General features: G+C 37.2%; 1 long non-coding RNA gene across 1 annotated transcript in view; it reads left to right on the forward strand.

The window, feature by feature from the left end:
- The first annotated feature begins 645 nt into the window (after positions 1 to 645).
- Positions 646 to 17,190, forward strand: part of LOC118354301 (uncharacterized) — a 79,397-nt gene continuing 62,852 nt past the window's right edge. The window contains exon 1 of the long non-coding RNA XR_004814575.2: positions 646 to 786. This is a non-coding gene — a long non-coding RNA (uncharacterized LOC118354301). The remainder of the gene's footprint in view (positions 787 to 17,190) is intronic.

Here is a 17,190-nt window from a genome sequence, read left to right on the forward strand (position 1 = left end):
GAATTCTCTATTTCAGTAAAAAGAAAGAAAGAAGAAAGAAAGGAAAGAAAGAAAGAAAGAAAGAAAGAAAGAAAGAAAGAAAGAAAGAAAAAAAAGAAAGAAAAGAGGTACAAATTTCCAGTTAAAAAAATAAATAAGTCGTGGGGATGGAAAATGCATCATAGAAAACATAGTGAACAATATTATAATAACTTCGTATGGTGACAGATGGTAACTACACTTACCATAGTGAGCATGGTGTAATGTATAGAATTGTGGAATCACCTGAAACTAATATAACATTGTAAGCAACTCTATTACAATTAAAAAAAAAAAAAGAAGCAAAGAATGAGCGAAAGAAAGAAAGAAAAAAAGGTTTTCTGCAAAGAAAGCATATATATATAATTGAAATTAAATTTCCAGTGGGAATAGGATTCTAAGGGTTACATTTTTTTGCTTGATCAAGTCATATTTAAGTTATTATTACTTCAATTGATCAAAGCAGCATAAATAAATGACAAGTTTTGGGTAAAAAAAAGAACATGTCAGGGAACGTGCCTAAAAAAGTAGGTGAAAGTCATAACAAACTGTCAGGAAATGGTCAGGAAAAATTGTTTTAATGTTTTGTTTGTGAAGACTAGAAATGACAACACATTTGTAGCCAGTGCTGGCCAAAGCATATGCTTAGAGAACAACCAAGACGGGAAAGGAGAAAGATCTGCTTTACAAAAGTTATCTAGAACTTTTCATTCAGAAAATCTATTATGGCAGGAGCTATTTGAATTTTAAGAGATTTTATACATACAGGTAAGATATTTTACTTTGAATTTCAACTGAAAATGTGGGGAAATATAATTTGGTTGCACTTTTCTGTTTTGTTTCCGTTTCTTTGGGGGGAAAGACTACAATTACAGATTCAGACATGTAAATACATGCAACAATGGGCTGGATCTGAGTGCTTCTTTTTTATCTTTGTGTTTTAAAACTATTCTAAGTGTTTCACCCACACTTTTTGCAGTGTATGTCAGGTGGGAATCTGTACTTCTGAATTGTCATGGCCATCTTATCCAACTCTATCCAAAGCTCCGTTCTTCCCAGACACCCTATGTCATCTAAACTGTGGAGAAACACATATTTGATTAAACTTATTCACATTAAAGTATGAAAGTATTGGGGCACCTGGGTGGTCAGTGGTTGAGTGTCTGTCTTTGGCTCAGGTCGTGATCCCGGGTCCTGGGATCGAGTTCCGCATTGGGTTCTCTGCAGGGAGCCTGCTTCTCCTTCTGCTTTTGTTCTCTGCCTCTCTCTGTGTGTTTCTCATGAATGAATAAATAAAATCTTTTAAAAAATTATGAAAGTATTGACCCACTAACCTTCTTCTGGGAACATGTGCATTTTTTAAACTGAAGCTTAGACTAAGTGCATCAAGAATCCTAGATATAGTCATTTGAATATTTGTGGATGAGGACCTTCTTCTCAGTTTACACAGGAAAAGGCTTTTATACATGAAAGTTTATGTAAAAGTAGTTTAAGAGTGACTGTTTGCCACAGAATCAAATCTTTAGTGTAAAATTGGCCCTTTTGTTATCTACTTGGGGCAAGAGTTAAGGAAATATGGGCCGTTTGGGTGGTGAACTTGACTGTTAAACTTGAAAACAATCCATTGGCCAGTTCCACTTCTTATTAATAAGGCAAATGAAAAATTCTAAAGCAATACAGGCTTCAACTTAAGGTTTTTGTTTTTGCTTTTGTTTTTGTTTCAATGTCCTCTGGTTCTAAAGAGAAAAAAAATGGAAGGAGGTCAAGTTGAACATTTGAGTATCAACCAACAAATCACTGATCTCACTGTTCTTTCCACAAAGAGATATATAATGAGTGTGTATTATACACACACAAGCTCTTCCATCATTTGTCACATTTTAAAATTGCATCCTCTGTGCAGAGTATCTGGGTGAGAGTATAATTACATCATTCATTATAATATATTCTTAAAATATAACAGCTGTGGGACACCAGGGTGGCTCAGCGGTTGAGCATCTGCTTTTGGCTCAGGGCACGATCTCAGGATCTGGGATCGAGTCTCACATCAGGCTTTCTATGAGGAGCCTGCTTCTCCCTCTGCCTATGTCTGTCTGTCTCTGTGTGTCTCTCATGAATAAATAAATCTTTGAAAAAATATTTATATAACAGCAGCAATATTAACAAATAAAACCTAGCTCCTAAACCAATGTGTTTTATAGGATTACTTCACCTGGTAGGCTTTATCTTCTACAACTTTCCTACAACTCAAGTTTACCCTTGTGAGCTAAGAGGATATAATAGTGGGACTCTTCCTGAACCTATTTGAAGACTAAAACAGGAAAAGAGGCAGAAGAGGTCATTTTCAAGAAAATGCATCTGGTCCTTTTCAGTACATATTGAGGGAAGGTATGACTTTGGTTAAAAAGGAATGGAAATATATGTAGATTTAAAAAAACTTATCAAAACTGGCCTGTTTTTTTAAGCTACATTAAAGTACATATTGTATTATTAAAATATATTTTATGGATGCTTTATGTATATTAATATATATTTTAATAATCTTAAATAAATAAGATCTTTATAAAAAAACAATCTTGATCATGATGATGATTTCACATCAAATCGTATACATTAAATAAGCATTGTTATTTGTATAACAACAACAATGAAAGGAACTTACATAAAAATAAATAAGTCACACAGGTTTTTAATCTCACTGTTTCTGTGGATCAGGTGCTTGGACACTGCTGAACTGGGGGCCCCTCTCTTTCAGGGTATCTTACTAGGCTGCAATCAAACTGTCAGCTGGGGCTGGCATCTTGTCTGAGAGCCCACCTGAGGGGAATGAATGGTCCCTTTTTTTTTTTTTTTTTTAGCTCATTCAGGTTACTGACAGAATTCAGTATCTGGAGAGCTTTTGACTTAGGTTTTGGTTTCTTGACTAAGTCTACAGTCCCTACAACATGGCTACTTACTTTCCTAAAGCACACAAATTGAGAAGGCAATAGACTCTGATCTTTTGTAATCTAATTACGGACATGAAATCCCATCTTATTTGACATATTCAACTGAAGCAATCACTAGTCCAGGCACACTTGAGGGGAGAGAGTTACATAAAGGGGTGAATATCAGGAGGTGGAAATAGTTGGGAACCATCTTAGTGGTAGCCCACCAGGAAAGGATAGGCAAGAAAATGGTAGAAAAAAGTTATGTCTCCTCTCTAATCATGTCTGTAAATCTTATTTTAACTTAATTAAATACCAACAGTTCATCAAAAAATTACTTGGACATATTACCTTGAGATTTGCTTAGCCATCGTTTTACTTTAGAAATAACACAGCCCTTATATCAAAGATTACATCCTCAATCCCATTTCCTGATCCAGCACAAAATGATGATCTTTTTCGGTTTCCCTTGTCACGTGACTGCCAACCAATGGAATGTGGGCAGAGTGATGTCTGACTTTTCCAGCCTGACCATATAAGCCCCTCTGCTCTTTTCCTCCCATGACAGATAACACAAGATGGAAAGAACCAGGTTCCCTGGATGGAACCAGCTCTCCTTTGAGCAAGAGGCCTATCCAGTGTGCATCAACATATGACTAGAGCTAGCAATTAATTTTTATTGTTGTAAGCCACTGATATTTACTCTGATTCAAAAAGGCCCCAGAAACACCAGTAGTGATTATCATCCACAAATACCAGACTGAATAAGGCACCCAGATCTCTATAATAATGATAACCGATACTGAAAATTTATTGAGTACTTATATATAATGGTTTCTGTCCTAAGCATTCATATACCATTGTAGTTCAGCAATATTATCCCAAATTAAAGTGAGGAGAAAGCTTTACATGAGAATTACTACTGGATGAGCAAACCCATACTTTTGGAAAATCTACTTTTATATGCTGTTTGAAGTTAAGAGTAAAACCTCGGGAAAATTATGGTTGCTAGTTTGCTCTGTTTTAAAGAGGACAGAGAATTTGAAACACAGAGAGAAAAGTTCAGAACAGAATAAATTAGAAAGCAGAGACATGAGTGTCCAGTGGGTCAAAAGAGGCAGGAGGTAAGGTGATGTAGGGTCAGTCTATCCTTCACTTTCCTAAGATATCTTTAATAATTTCTGCATTGCTCATCAATGTCATGGATGTATGTGTGTGTGAGTGTTTGTGTGTAAGTAGGTTTTATTAGAAGACCTTTAAGAACATGAAAAAGGTAAATGCTAAAGTCAGGCTCCAAATATATATATATATATTTAAACCAAAACCCAGAAATCCAAACCGATTGATTAGTCCATAGGCACAAAGACATTACACTGCCAAGCCAGATTTCCAATTGCAACCCTTCATCTGTCAGGCTCCAGTACCTTCTTAACAAATATATTACACTACATGTCTCTCTTTCTTTCCAGAAAAAGTGTCCTTTACAATCAGAAGGAAAATGTTAAGAGAGAGAGGCATGAATAAAAATAGAGAGGGAGCCAGGAAATATGATTTGTTTCTGGAACCAGGCTGGACTTTAGGATAATCAGAGATTAAAGTGAGAAAGGTAGGTCACCGTTGAGAGTTGAAGAGCCAAACTAGCAGTCAGGATAAGAGTATAGATTTTGGAAAGAGAGTAAAGATGCCATGAAAGGTTTCAATGGCAATTTGGCTCTTAGTGTTAAGGAATAGGGGAAAATCAAAGATGACCTTGAGGTTTTTAATTCTAGTGCTTAGAAAGATAAAAATGCAAATTAATCAAGGTGAAAAAAAAAACAGAAATTAAATTTCCATTCAATTAAAGTCAAACATTTATTGAGTTCTAATACAAATAAATGTGTTTGACATTGTGGACGATGTGATGATGGATAGGACATGGCCTCTAGAAGGAGAGAGTGATGTTGTGTTTCTGTACTTGAGTTTAAGATATTTTGAGAAACTTAAGAAAAAAAAATTACTCAGAGGTACCAGTTTTGTTGTCCTCTATATAGAAGTGCAGATTAAAGTAATGGAAAGATAACATTACCTAAGGACAGATATACCACCTACTGTCATTTCCTCTGAAAATACAGGCTATGTTCTATATAAAGAATTTGGGGCCAGGAATCAAATGCCTGAATTATCACTTTTTTTTTTTTTTTTAATTCTCTATCCCTTGAAAATGTTTGTGACCTTGAAAAACTGGTAACATGTATAAAAGGATGATGAACCAAGTAAATTTTAAAGCCAATTTTGGTAGTTAAATTAACCATGAAAGAAGAGACTGAGCTTTTCATATGTGTAAAAGATATGATATCTTGGGATGTGTCTCCATCAGGAAAAGGCTACATCACACTGTGGTAATGTGATTTATATGTCAACTTGATTTGGCTAAGGGATGCCCAGATAGTTTATAAAATATTATTTCTGGGTGTGTCTATGAGGGTGTTTCTAGATGAACATTTGAATCCATAGACTGAGTAAAGCAGATCATTCTCACTAATATGAGTATGTCATCCAATCCATTAAGAGACAGAGTGGAACACAACAGTGGAGGAAGGGACCTCCATCTTCTCCTGCCTTTGACCCCTGACCCTCCTGTGCTTGAGTCTTCAATCTCAGACAGGGATTTGTACTTCTGGACTTGGACTCAATTATACCACTGGCTTTTCTGGTTCTCTAGTTTGTAAATGGGAGATCATGGGAATTCTCAGCCTTCATAATGGCATGAGCCAATTCATATCACAAATCTTTTCTTATGGGTTCCATTTCTCTGGAAAATTCTAACTAATACAGATAACAACCTTAACATTTCAGTGCTTCAATATGACAAAAATTTTTCCTTAGGTATGTAACATTATTCCAATAAAATTTGCATTTGAGCACATCTTTGAGGCAATGGATTTTCAAACAATAACTCTGATTCAGACACTGATCTGTATATTGAATGCACTATCTTTCCCAGTTGCCATGATAGAAAAGAGGGAGCTGGTGGTTCAAGTAGTATCAAGTAAATGCTGCAGTTTTCAAGTGACACACATTTCTACTCACTTCTACTCACACTTTATTGGACAGAAGTAGTCACATGGCCACTTAACGTCAAGAGAGCTGTGAAACATTCACTTTCATATACCTGGCCTTAGGGAAAAACCGAATAAGTTTGTGAATATAAATAACACCAGCTGTCATGCTTACTTGACAGTTTAAAAAGTAGAATGAATCCCTTCTCTCTTGTTTAAAAGTTTTTCTGGCTCTAAATGAAGTTTTATTGATATCTCTGAAACAATCCACTTCCCCGTCCCCCAAATCTCACCCTTTCCCCATCTGCTCCATTAGAACATATCGTGGAAAGCAAAGCCTCCATCAGAATATGGTATTACATGACATTGTAACCTTTTTCCCCTCCAGAAAACCACCCTTTATGAATAAAACATGGGTGACCTTTAAAAACTTAGCAGTTGTACTAGGTGATTGCATATTAACAAGCTTTTTGAAGAAATAGGACAGGCACTGTGTGTTTCAGTTAAGGATAGATAATAGAACTATTCAAATAATTTATTATTTTATTCAATACAACAAAATGCAACAACTATTTCACAAAGTCTGCTTACACTTCCTTGAATGTAATTGTATGTGACTTTCCACTTACCTTAATTGTGCGTTTACTATTAAATTGAAGATTCCCATGGAAATACCAGTTCTTCTTATCCATTTGAATTTTTCTATTTTTGGTTAAATATCTCTGACAGTTCTGAGGTTTGTTAAGTAGGAAGTAGAGTAAAGCAGAGTTACATATTATATACAGTGGAATAGAATCTCCTGACTTCTAAACGCAAGCATGCAGATTTCCCAGTAGCTGGTCTATAGAGGAGACTCAATAAATACTCATTGAATGGGAAGAGTTTTTTTGAAGGTTGAACTACAATAAAGGTAAAAGAAGCATGCCAGGGAATTCTGTCAATGTTATGAGGGAATGTTTAATCAAATCACAAGAAAAAGAGCTTTAAGCTGGGCTCAAGGGGAGAAACTATCTAAGGGAAGTAAGTTGAGGAAGATTGAATCCGCTCCTAATCACTAGGAACAGGCCTCTGCTCAAGGCAGGGATTTTATTCAATTGTTTGGGAGAATTGTTTTTGAAACAAGGCTCTCTAGATGTCTAGTTTTTTTTGTTTTTTTTTTTCTAATATTTTATTTGTTTATTTGAGAGAGCGAAAGAAAATGAGCTGGGGTGGAGGTAGGGGAAGAAGAGGGAGAGAGAGAAGCAGACTTCCCACTGAGCAGGGAGCCCAGTGTGGGGCTTGACCCTAGGACCATGAAATCATGACCTGAGCCAAAGACAGATACCTAGCCAACTGAGCCACCCAGGCACCCCAGAGTTCTTGGGTTTTCAAAGATATCTCATGGCTAAATAGGAGGCAAAAAGTCTTCATTAAGGGAAGTTCAGCATTTGTCTGTTTATAAGAAAAAAAAAGCTCAACATAAAATTTTTATGAAAAGTTTCTATTGCTAAAAAAAAAGTCTGATAGCTATTGCTTCAGAACATGATGGGTCTCTTAGGCAAAACAGGAGGCTCTGGACCCAGTCAACAAAATGAGGTTGTTTTCCCTCAAGAATCTTCAGATGTGTATTTTGTTAGCAGAAATGACATCCTGGGAGCCAGAGGCTTGGGGCCTTATTCTGGTTCTAGGAAGACTCCAAGGGGCTTGAAGGGTCCATGTGACACTCAACCGAACATAGGGAGCAAAGCGTAGAACTTTAGAAAGTTCCCAAGAATCATCAGTGTTACTTGTAGACAGCTCTGTGTAAAATGTTTTCCATAGGTCACAGGTGTATTTGTTCTGCCACAGTGGGAAAATGTGTAGGGTTGTAAAGCTCCTTTGGAGACACTGGTTCCACCACAGCCAAATGTCCTTCCTCCCCATTCCTTATACTGTAATCTGGCTGTACCTGGCCAAGCTCATTTACCAGTCAGTTTGGGCCCATTCTTCCAGTCCTTGGCATTTTCACTATCTCCACGGGCCAAATGTACTAGTATATTTGCCTTGAGACCAACTGAGATCATATCTGAGGAACTATTTGAAAAGCAAAAGAGATAATACTAACCATGTTATTGGTGGTTTTATTATGCTAATCATGTCTTTTTGGTATATAAACTCAGACAAAACTATCCTTTAACATTTTGGGAGACTTTTGGGGGATGTTCAAGGAGGGCTTTTAAACCTGCAAACCCTGTATTTGAAGCCATTAACAATGTAGTTTTAAGAAGTTACAAACTTGAGCAGGGATTCCTTTAATTAATGAGACTACAGGTAGGAAAGATTTCAAAGGTACTTTACCTAAAAGACACTACCTCTACTTTGCAAGCAATCTGTGTTTTTGTCAACATATGCTTTAAGACTTTCTTTGGGAAATGTATACATTTCTAGTTATCTTGCATGTGTGGGCATCTTTAGGCTAAATACTATATCACGTTTGTAGTCACAAGACTAAGGCATGCCTGCAGTCTAGCTGTGCTAGAAGAATGTGTCATCAGGATACTGACCTTTATTTTACTTAGTCTCACACTCAAGAATGTTCTGAGGAGTGTGTCTTGTAGCAGGTAAGCAGGAAGGGACATATCTAGGCTCAGAATATTTGGAGTAGGGGCCAGGAGAGGAAAGGGCCTTTCAGAGAGTGAGAGCATTGAGTGTCTCCAGGAAAATGATAGAATCCTGTTGGATTGTAGGTGCTGTCTTGGCAGGAAAGCACTTTGATAGAGGCTATTGTATTCCTTTAGGAATGTCTTATTCCTTAGGTAGTAAGTTACCTAAGCTAAAGCATAGTAAGTTATATGCTTTATCTGTATCTGTATAAAGAGAAACTTGTACCATTGCTTTTATCTATTGGCCACTAAAGTGTCCCATATTGACTTTTGTCTTTCAAATCACTATTACTCTTGTGACAATTGTTCAATGTCCAAGAACACCAAATGGGAATTCTAAGCGTTTAAGGTTTAGATTCTATGGAATAGTAAGAAGTAGTTAATACAGATTCATAGTAATTAAGGATATAGAATTATGAAGCACATAGATATAGACGGTTAAGCCTATGGATAATATTGTATAAACAACTTACAGATTATTTGACCAATCTTTGTAGGGCTAAATAGTTTGTTACACATTTACATAAACATTGAAAACTGTGTCTTCCTTCAAAGCTATAAGATCCTCAAGTGGCAAAACATTATTTAAAAATTTTCTCTGGAAAAAAATTTTTTTTCCTCTGGGAGTGCCTGGGTGGCTCAGTTGGTTAATTAAGTGTCTGACTCCTGATTTTGGCTCAGGTCATGATCTCAGGGTCGTGAAATCTATCCTTGTGCCTGGCTCTGCACTCAGCTCAGAGTCTGCTGGAGATTTTCTCTCTCCCTCTCCCTCTGCCCTTCCCCCTGCTCATGCTCTCTAAACTAATTAATTAATCTTATACTTACAAAATTTGTTGTACTAATTGAGAATTTAATATTAATGAGAAGTCTGAAATCTGTACATATTTAGATTTCTGAATATCTTTGACATTTCTCAGATCATCACCTATTGCCACAATTGCAAAGGACTGGGATTGATTACATTTTAGCCAGTTATCAATCTCACTAGGGAGATTTTTTAAATTGTTTAAAACCAGGGGCCTGACAGAGATGGGGCCATCTTGTGTAGTACTCCTTTAATTCAAGTATACTGGGAATTTGCTGCTTTTAATCTCTGCAAGTAAACTAGGCAGTTTCATTTAGTCCACAATTATGGCAATAAGCCATAATTTTGCTTTGCTTTGCTTTGCTTTGTCAGGCAGGCTTGGATAAGATTGCCTCTAGGTGGCTCGATGCTGCTTTATCTTTTTGCTATATATGCCACCTCTCCAGAGAGCCAGGGATAGATATATCCAAGCATTCAAAAGACAAAATCACTTACATTTGTCATTTTAGCATTTAGGCTCCTAAGATTGTCTACAGGATTTCTGATATAAAATGAAGACATCTCTGTACAGGAGGGAGTAGAGGGATGTTTGCATGGCGCTTCTCCTAATGTATGCAGCATACACAGCAGTTCCCTCTTGGAGCCAATGGGGGGAGGAAGCGAGAGAACCCTGCACGAGACCCACTTGAGAAGTTTTCTCCAATGTGTCATTAAGGTGTTTCAGAGCATCTGTGTGGCTGCCATATGAACTGGATGGGAACACAAAGTAATCAATTTCAGTTGAGAGCACTAATTTATCACCTTGCCATCTTTTATTGCAGGGTAGAGAATCTCAATCTCTCATTCTCTTGCTCTCTCTCTCTCTCATGAACATGTGCGCGCACACACACACACACACCTCACACACACACCTACTTCCCATACACAATCACAAACTTTACATTCACTCAACACCACCCCCACCTTTTATATCTTATTTTTATTTTTTTTTAGTATTAAACTGCAGAGATTTATTATCTTTGTTGGCTTTTTGTAGGTTTGGATTAGGGTTGGAGATATAGCTGCTCACTCAACACTTCCCTTTCAAATTTTGAACATGTTTCACATTATCTTCCTTTGACTCCTAAAATAAGCTTGAGTATGATTACAATATTAATATAAAACTGCTTCCCAAATGTGCTGTCAGTAAGCAAAGTATTTGGCTTGTAGAGCTGAAAATCCCAAACTGAGGGAACAATTCGATACAGTGGTTGGAATCTTAATTCTTTGGGTCAATATGGCAACAAAAGTCAAACTTTCAAAATGGAAACTCAAACCTTATGAGTACATATAAGGAAGCACAGCCTGAGAGCCTGCAGGACGATAGCCTTGTTGGGCCTTCATTAAAGCCAGAGAGCATCACCATGCCCCACACCTGCAAATCCTGAGGAGTGCCTGGCAAGGCAAGTTGAAGGCAAGCTCCCTATCAGACACAGAACAGGGGAAAGAAAGGAACAGCACCGGAATGAGCACGACGAGATGGCACTCACCTTCCAAAAATAAATTTTGCATGTCTTAATGAGTCCTCAAGGCTCAAAGCAAATGTTGAATACTTTTTCTCAGCATTGGAAGTTCAGATTTCTAAAAAGCCTAAGAAAGCAGCTGGGGTATTTTATTGAGCCCCTACTTTTAACCCTTTTTTTTTTTTTTTTTTGATTTAGATTTTCTAGATTCAGCTTTGCATCTTGGCCCACTGAACTTATTCATTACACCGTAATGGAAGAGCTCTCATTATTCACCATAAATATCTTCAGAGTGTGCTTTTTCTGGAAGTCTGGCAATTGTGTGTGTTATTTATATTATGATATGTGGCACATTCCCCCCACCACCAAAAATAAATAAATAAATAAATAAATCTCTTCTGGCCAGTAGGGCCAAAGTTCACCTGTCCACCCCAGATGTGTTTTCTTTCACAATCCCTACAAGATCTTGGTGGGTTTTTTTTTTTTTCCCCATAAAATCTAAAATCCCACCACAAACATTTTTTTTTCCCTTTTAACTCCTAATATATTTTTTTTTTCTGCAAGGCCTGATGTTCTCTGTTACTCCCAATATTTCTCCCTAGACCCCAATTTCCTAACCAAAGCACATTACTGATCTGATGCTTTCAACAGCCTGGTAGCACATCAATAAACTAAAGATTATTGTGCTTTGTCAGGTTTTATTTTGTAACATTATGGGAAATTCTCCGCTGTCTTGGATGAGTGCATAAACTCTGATTGCTTGACAATTAACAGAGCTAGTAATAGAAAAGGCAATGTAATTTACCTTCGTACAAGGGATCTCAGTTAACAAAAATTAAACTATTGAACTCTCTCTCCAAGAAAAGGGATGTCGCCTCATTATATTAAAAAGAAAAACAGATTCCAGTTGCAAGTGGGCCCTCAGTCTGGCTGGCTGAATTTATTGTTCAGATTATGTGTTTTTCTGACATGCATACAAAATTATGGCTTTTAAACTGGACCAAACTCTCTCTTCATTAAATGAGTATTTCCCCCTCTTTGGTACTATAACTCAAAGAGAGCATTCTAGATAAATAATGTTGAAGGGAGTATCTAAGTGTGTTTCGTGGTTTGGATGTTGAGGGTTCCCTTATCTACAGGGCTGAAGTGAACCTCTTGCTCTATCTCTTCCACTCTCTGTCTCTGTCTTTCTGTATTACAGCACTAAAGAAGAAAATATACAGTGTAATTAAATACAGAGCCATCACGCTAAAAGTGAAGAACTCCCACAGAGCAGAGCGCTGGGTTTTACAGACTCCCACGGAGACCATATGAAGCTTGCATTCAAAATGGCATCTGCAGCTTTGAGCCTGCCTTCTGCCCTTTCTGAGATTCTGCTTAGTTCAAAGAAATACTGTGTTTGCACATAGATATCCACATAACTTAGCAAAGTTACAAGGGAAGTTGAGATTTTGCTTCCCTCTTCCTTGGGAACTTCCACCTCTAAAATCTCCATCTCTCTGTCTCTCTCTGACTCTTTAAAAGTTCCTACATGCCCTCCTAATGTTCTCAATTTGGACAGCTAAAATTGTTATGTGAATTATGAGTAACTGAAGCTTTAAACTATGTGAATGATGAACAACTGTTGGACTCTAAAAGAAGATTGTTACAGTTCTGGTTACCATGGAAGACACAAAAAATAATAAGACAAGTTTCTGCCTTCGAGAAGTTTATAATCTTGGGGTCATTGAACTATGGCCCAGGGGTCAGATCCAGCCTGCCATCTGTTTTTCTATCGTCTGCGAACTAACAATGGTCTTTACATTTTTTGATGGTTGAAAATCAAAAGAATAATGTTTCATGTCATGTGAAAATGACATAAAATTCAAATTTCATTGCCAATGAATAAAGTTTTATTGGAACACACCCATTTCCACTCATGTGCATGTATGTGGTCTATGGCTGCTTTCACCCTTTAGTAGAGGAGTTCAGTAACAGCTGTGACAGACTGAATGACCTGCAACATCTAAAGTATTTACTATCTGGCCCTTTCCAGAAAGGATTTGCAACCTCTGTTATGAGCTCATTGGACAGCCACTTATAATAATCATAAAATAATGAATGAGTGAAGAAATATAACACATTACCAACTGGTAAATGGGAATCTTGTGGAAAATCACTGTATTAACCCAGGAAGATATGTATCATTGATAATTGTTCTGTTTGAAGAAGCCCTCAAGGTAAAAAAAAAAGGACAGAAGCAGAGTTTTAAGTTCTGACTGGAGACAGAGTAGAAGGAAGGACATTTCAAGTTGGCCATTCAAAGAGCAATCTGACATGGCAAGAGTGAGGCTCCAAGAAGAGATGTTTGTGATCTACAATGTGAGTAAAAAGTCTAGGTTATGTAAAATATCAAGGGTAAATGAATTCTCATCTATCCTGATTTTGATATTTAGGAATAGAAAAAGAGTCGCTGAGAAGAGAAAATGTGAACTTTAAAAGTAAAATCAAGTTCCAGTAAGCTGGGCTGGGGAATGAAGGATCTGTGCTCAATGTCACCGAAACAGTTAATCTTGCTTCAAAAAGTGAAAAAATGACTGCTGAAAAAGAAGTATCATGAGCAATAAGGATCTTATTTATTGACAATACACACTAAGAAGATGATGGTGTCCTAAGGTTAAAAAAAAAAAAAAACACAGAAGCATATCTAGCATTTTTCATATTGCATTTGAATCCTTTTTTTCTGTGACCATTTTGTAAAGGGTTGAGATGACTACTGTAATTTTAATTACACAGTTAATTCTAAGCAATTATCTAATGAAATCATGGTGTATGAGAAAAATTCAATGTGTAGTATTTCATATGGTCACTTCAACTTTAGAATAAAACACAGGATGCAGAGGGTTAAGAACATGATGAGCTGTTTGCTGGTGGAGGCCTTCATATTATGGAACATTGATGGAGGATCATTTAAAATGTGATAGGCTTTGGGATTTAATTAGAAAGTAATGTAAAATAAAATGCTTAATTATGAAATTATAATACAGTTGCATTAAAGTTGACTTGTCATGTCATTTAAACATATTTGTCTTGTTTCCCTTGTCTTGGGGTTTGGACAACTTCAAGGGCTATCTTGCTTTTTATTTACTCTCTGTTCACAGGATGCCACTTGACCTTATTTATGATATTATTGCATTATTTGGAAATAGTTTCCTCCTTCATTTATGGCTCTGGTATGAAGGGTGCAAAAAGCATATAAAGCTTTTATTGCCAGGTGTTTAAGATGCCTTGAATAATTCAGGAGCCGTAACAGAGAAGTTGTGAAAGCAGGCCTGGGCGGTGCTCAACCGTGACATAGTTGAAGGACAGAAAAGTTGTTCCTGAAAGACAACACAACTAGTTAAATATGTGGGCTTGAGCGGTATAGACACTGAATGTTATATATACAAGGGTGTGTGTAGTGAGGTGAGGTCACCTCTCTTTACATCAAATAGGCATGACTTGGGTATTCTCTGACTCACTTGTGAAACATTTATTGAGCACATACTCTGTTCTCAGAATTGTGTCAAGCTCTAGGGTCATAGAGGTAAATGAGGCAGAAGTAGACCATTAAATTAATAGTCTAGATTAAATGTAGAGTGATAGATGAGTGAACTGTTTGAAATATGCAAAGGACATTCAGAAAAAAAGTCCCTTAACCAAGACCCAAAGGCAGGAGTAGAGGTTAATGCAAAGGCTTGGAGGTGAGGGTAAGGGAGCATCGTCCTGCCCTCCTCTCCATTTCTCAATGTTCTTGGAGTGTAGCAAGTGGTTTTGCTTGGCCTTCATTCACGGTGTGAACTTTGGGGTGTGAGGCAGGGGTCAGCCATCCTGTATTTTACTTTTCTTATTTTATTTTCAAGATTTATTTATTTATTTGAGAGAAAGAGAGAGCCTGGGAGTGGGGCAGGAAGAGGGGGCAGAGGGAAAGAATCTCAAGTAGGCTCCCCTAACAACATGGGATTTGATCTCAAGAAACCTGAGACCTGAGTCGAAATCAAGAGTCAGAGCCTCAACCAAAGGAGCCACCCCAGGCGACCCTACTTTTCTTACTTTTTATTCTCCCTGTCTTTCTAGGTCTCTGCCTGCATCTCTCTCTGTGTTAAAATATAATTTTGAAAAACAGTGATGTCATTGAGGTAAGGGGAATCTTTAGTACCATTCTTAGAGATTTGTAATAAAAGTGCTTGAGAATGGAATCTACCCCCCATAGACAAACAGTAATATGCTTAAAGCGTGAATAGGCATCTGTCAAGAAAAAAAAAGATCGCCATAGACATTTTTCTTAAAAAGTAGAGAGTAAGTGTCCCATTTCAATATGTAAGAATACTCTCTTATTTTGCTGTCGCAAATATTTAGCTGTGACAATTTCTGCTAAACTAAAAAGATCTTCAATTGGTTCTTAATTCACTAATGCAATCCAGTGTGACCTGGTCAAGCTAATGCAGCAGCCATATTTGAACAGCAAGCTTTGAGGCTGTATAATGGTTCTCAAAGATAATGATGAATGTTATGGATTTGTGTATTGGGGTTTAAGATCGCCCTGTGCTGCCCTGAGCCTCCTTACACATACACATAGTACAAAGAGTTTAAGATGGTGGGGGAGGGGCACTGGGCTGACTGGTGAAAAGCTTTCCTCTTCTCACGAAGAACAAACCTCTATCAGATGTGTTGAAATCTCCTACTTGACCCTTGTTTGACCTTCAGCCCAAAACGCACAAAGTAAGATAGAGCTAATCCCAGAAAGCAGGTTTAAACAAACAGGCCAATAGTCTACAATGTCTTTGAGGAGTCTGATTTTCCCACTTTCCTCACACACGAGCTGTTTGGGAGACAGGAAGCCTGCAACTCTGAGGTAGGTAATGATGCCCTTGTTGGGAGGTTGTAAAACTCACCACAGCTACTTGACCACTGGTTTCTAGAATACCTGGTTTCCTGCTGCCTGGCTTTTCCTCAGGGAGGCTGTATGGTTCTGCCATCTCTTTGTGGATTTTCATAATATATAAGAGTTTTAGAATTCCTGGCAACAGTATCTTAATTAACTTAAAGCATCCTCATTTATTTACTGGGGAACTTCTTTTAATAGATTGGTATTTTTAAAAATTAGCATGGTTGTTTTTCTGTAGAGCTAACTGATAGCTCTTCCTTTTTTAAGCTCCTTTTGGGTTAAAGCTGGTGATTTCTAGTGTTGGTAAGGAAAAAGATTGTGAGCCATTTCCTACTCAGGATGAGCTCTTCATTAATACTAAAATTTAGTTGTTGTTTTTGCTGTAACAAATTATGTAGGAAACTGAATATTCTGATTATGTATGGAAGATATTAAGTAGGAATTATAAAAATTAATTTCAGGGCACCTGGGTGGCTTGGTGGTTGAGCATCTGCCTTTGGCTCAGGGTGTGACCCCAGGGTCCTGGGATCAATTCCTCCGCATTAGGCTCCCTACAGGGAGCCTGTTTCTCCCTCTGCCCATGTCTCTGCCTCTCTCGCTCTGTGTCTCTCATGAACAAATAATTAAAATCTTAAAAAAAATAATTACAAAATTACTCATTAGTTGTAAAAATAGAGAAACTTTGGATATTATACATGTTTGAATATAACCAATATACTGACTTGACTGGCTAATGAAATCTATAGATGCTTTCACCAAAAAAATCCATAGACTAACATTCCTCCTTACACAGTTATGCCAAGTATTGCACACATCAAATCCTTTTGACTTTATAGTGAATTTTAACTACATGGATTTATCCACATACGAATGTGTATTTATTTTTAGTCCTTTTCATAATAGGTACCTGAAACCTCAAATTCTGAAGTCTGCATTTGCTGTGTAAGTCCAATCTGTGAAAGAATTCTTGTTTATGAAAGGCTAACTGCTCTTATTTTGTCAATGATGATAGGGCAGGGATACAAACACTTCGGAATTGATTTAAAGACCAATACTTATTCTGGGATATGAAAGCTTCATTTACTTCTCCTATGGCCCAGACACAGAAAAGGCACAGAAAAGAGCCTGGAGTTCTTTGAGGATATGAACAGAAGACACAAGACTAGCAAGATGCCATTGAGTAGGATCTAGGAGATTGAGAGTGTGAACTGAGAAGGATACATATCATGAGAAAATCCAGGAAACCACCACATTTTGGTATTCTTAACTTCCAACCTCTCATTTTTATCTGTAGAAAACAAACACAAAAACAGTACTGGAAAGTACTGATCTCAAATAGAGACAGAACTGAGAGTAGACCACAGGATTTCTAA

The sequence above is a fragment of the Canis lupus genome, chromosome 3 (assembly GCF_003254725.2).
Source record: "Canis lupus dingo isolate Sandy chromosome 3, ASM325472v2, whole genome shotgun sequence".
NCBI classification, from domain to species: Eukaryota; Metazoa; Chordata; class Mammalia; order Carnivora; family Canidae; genus Canis; species Canis lupus.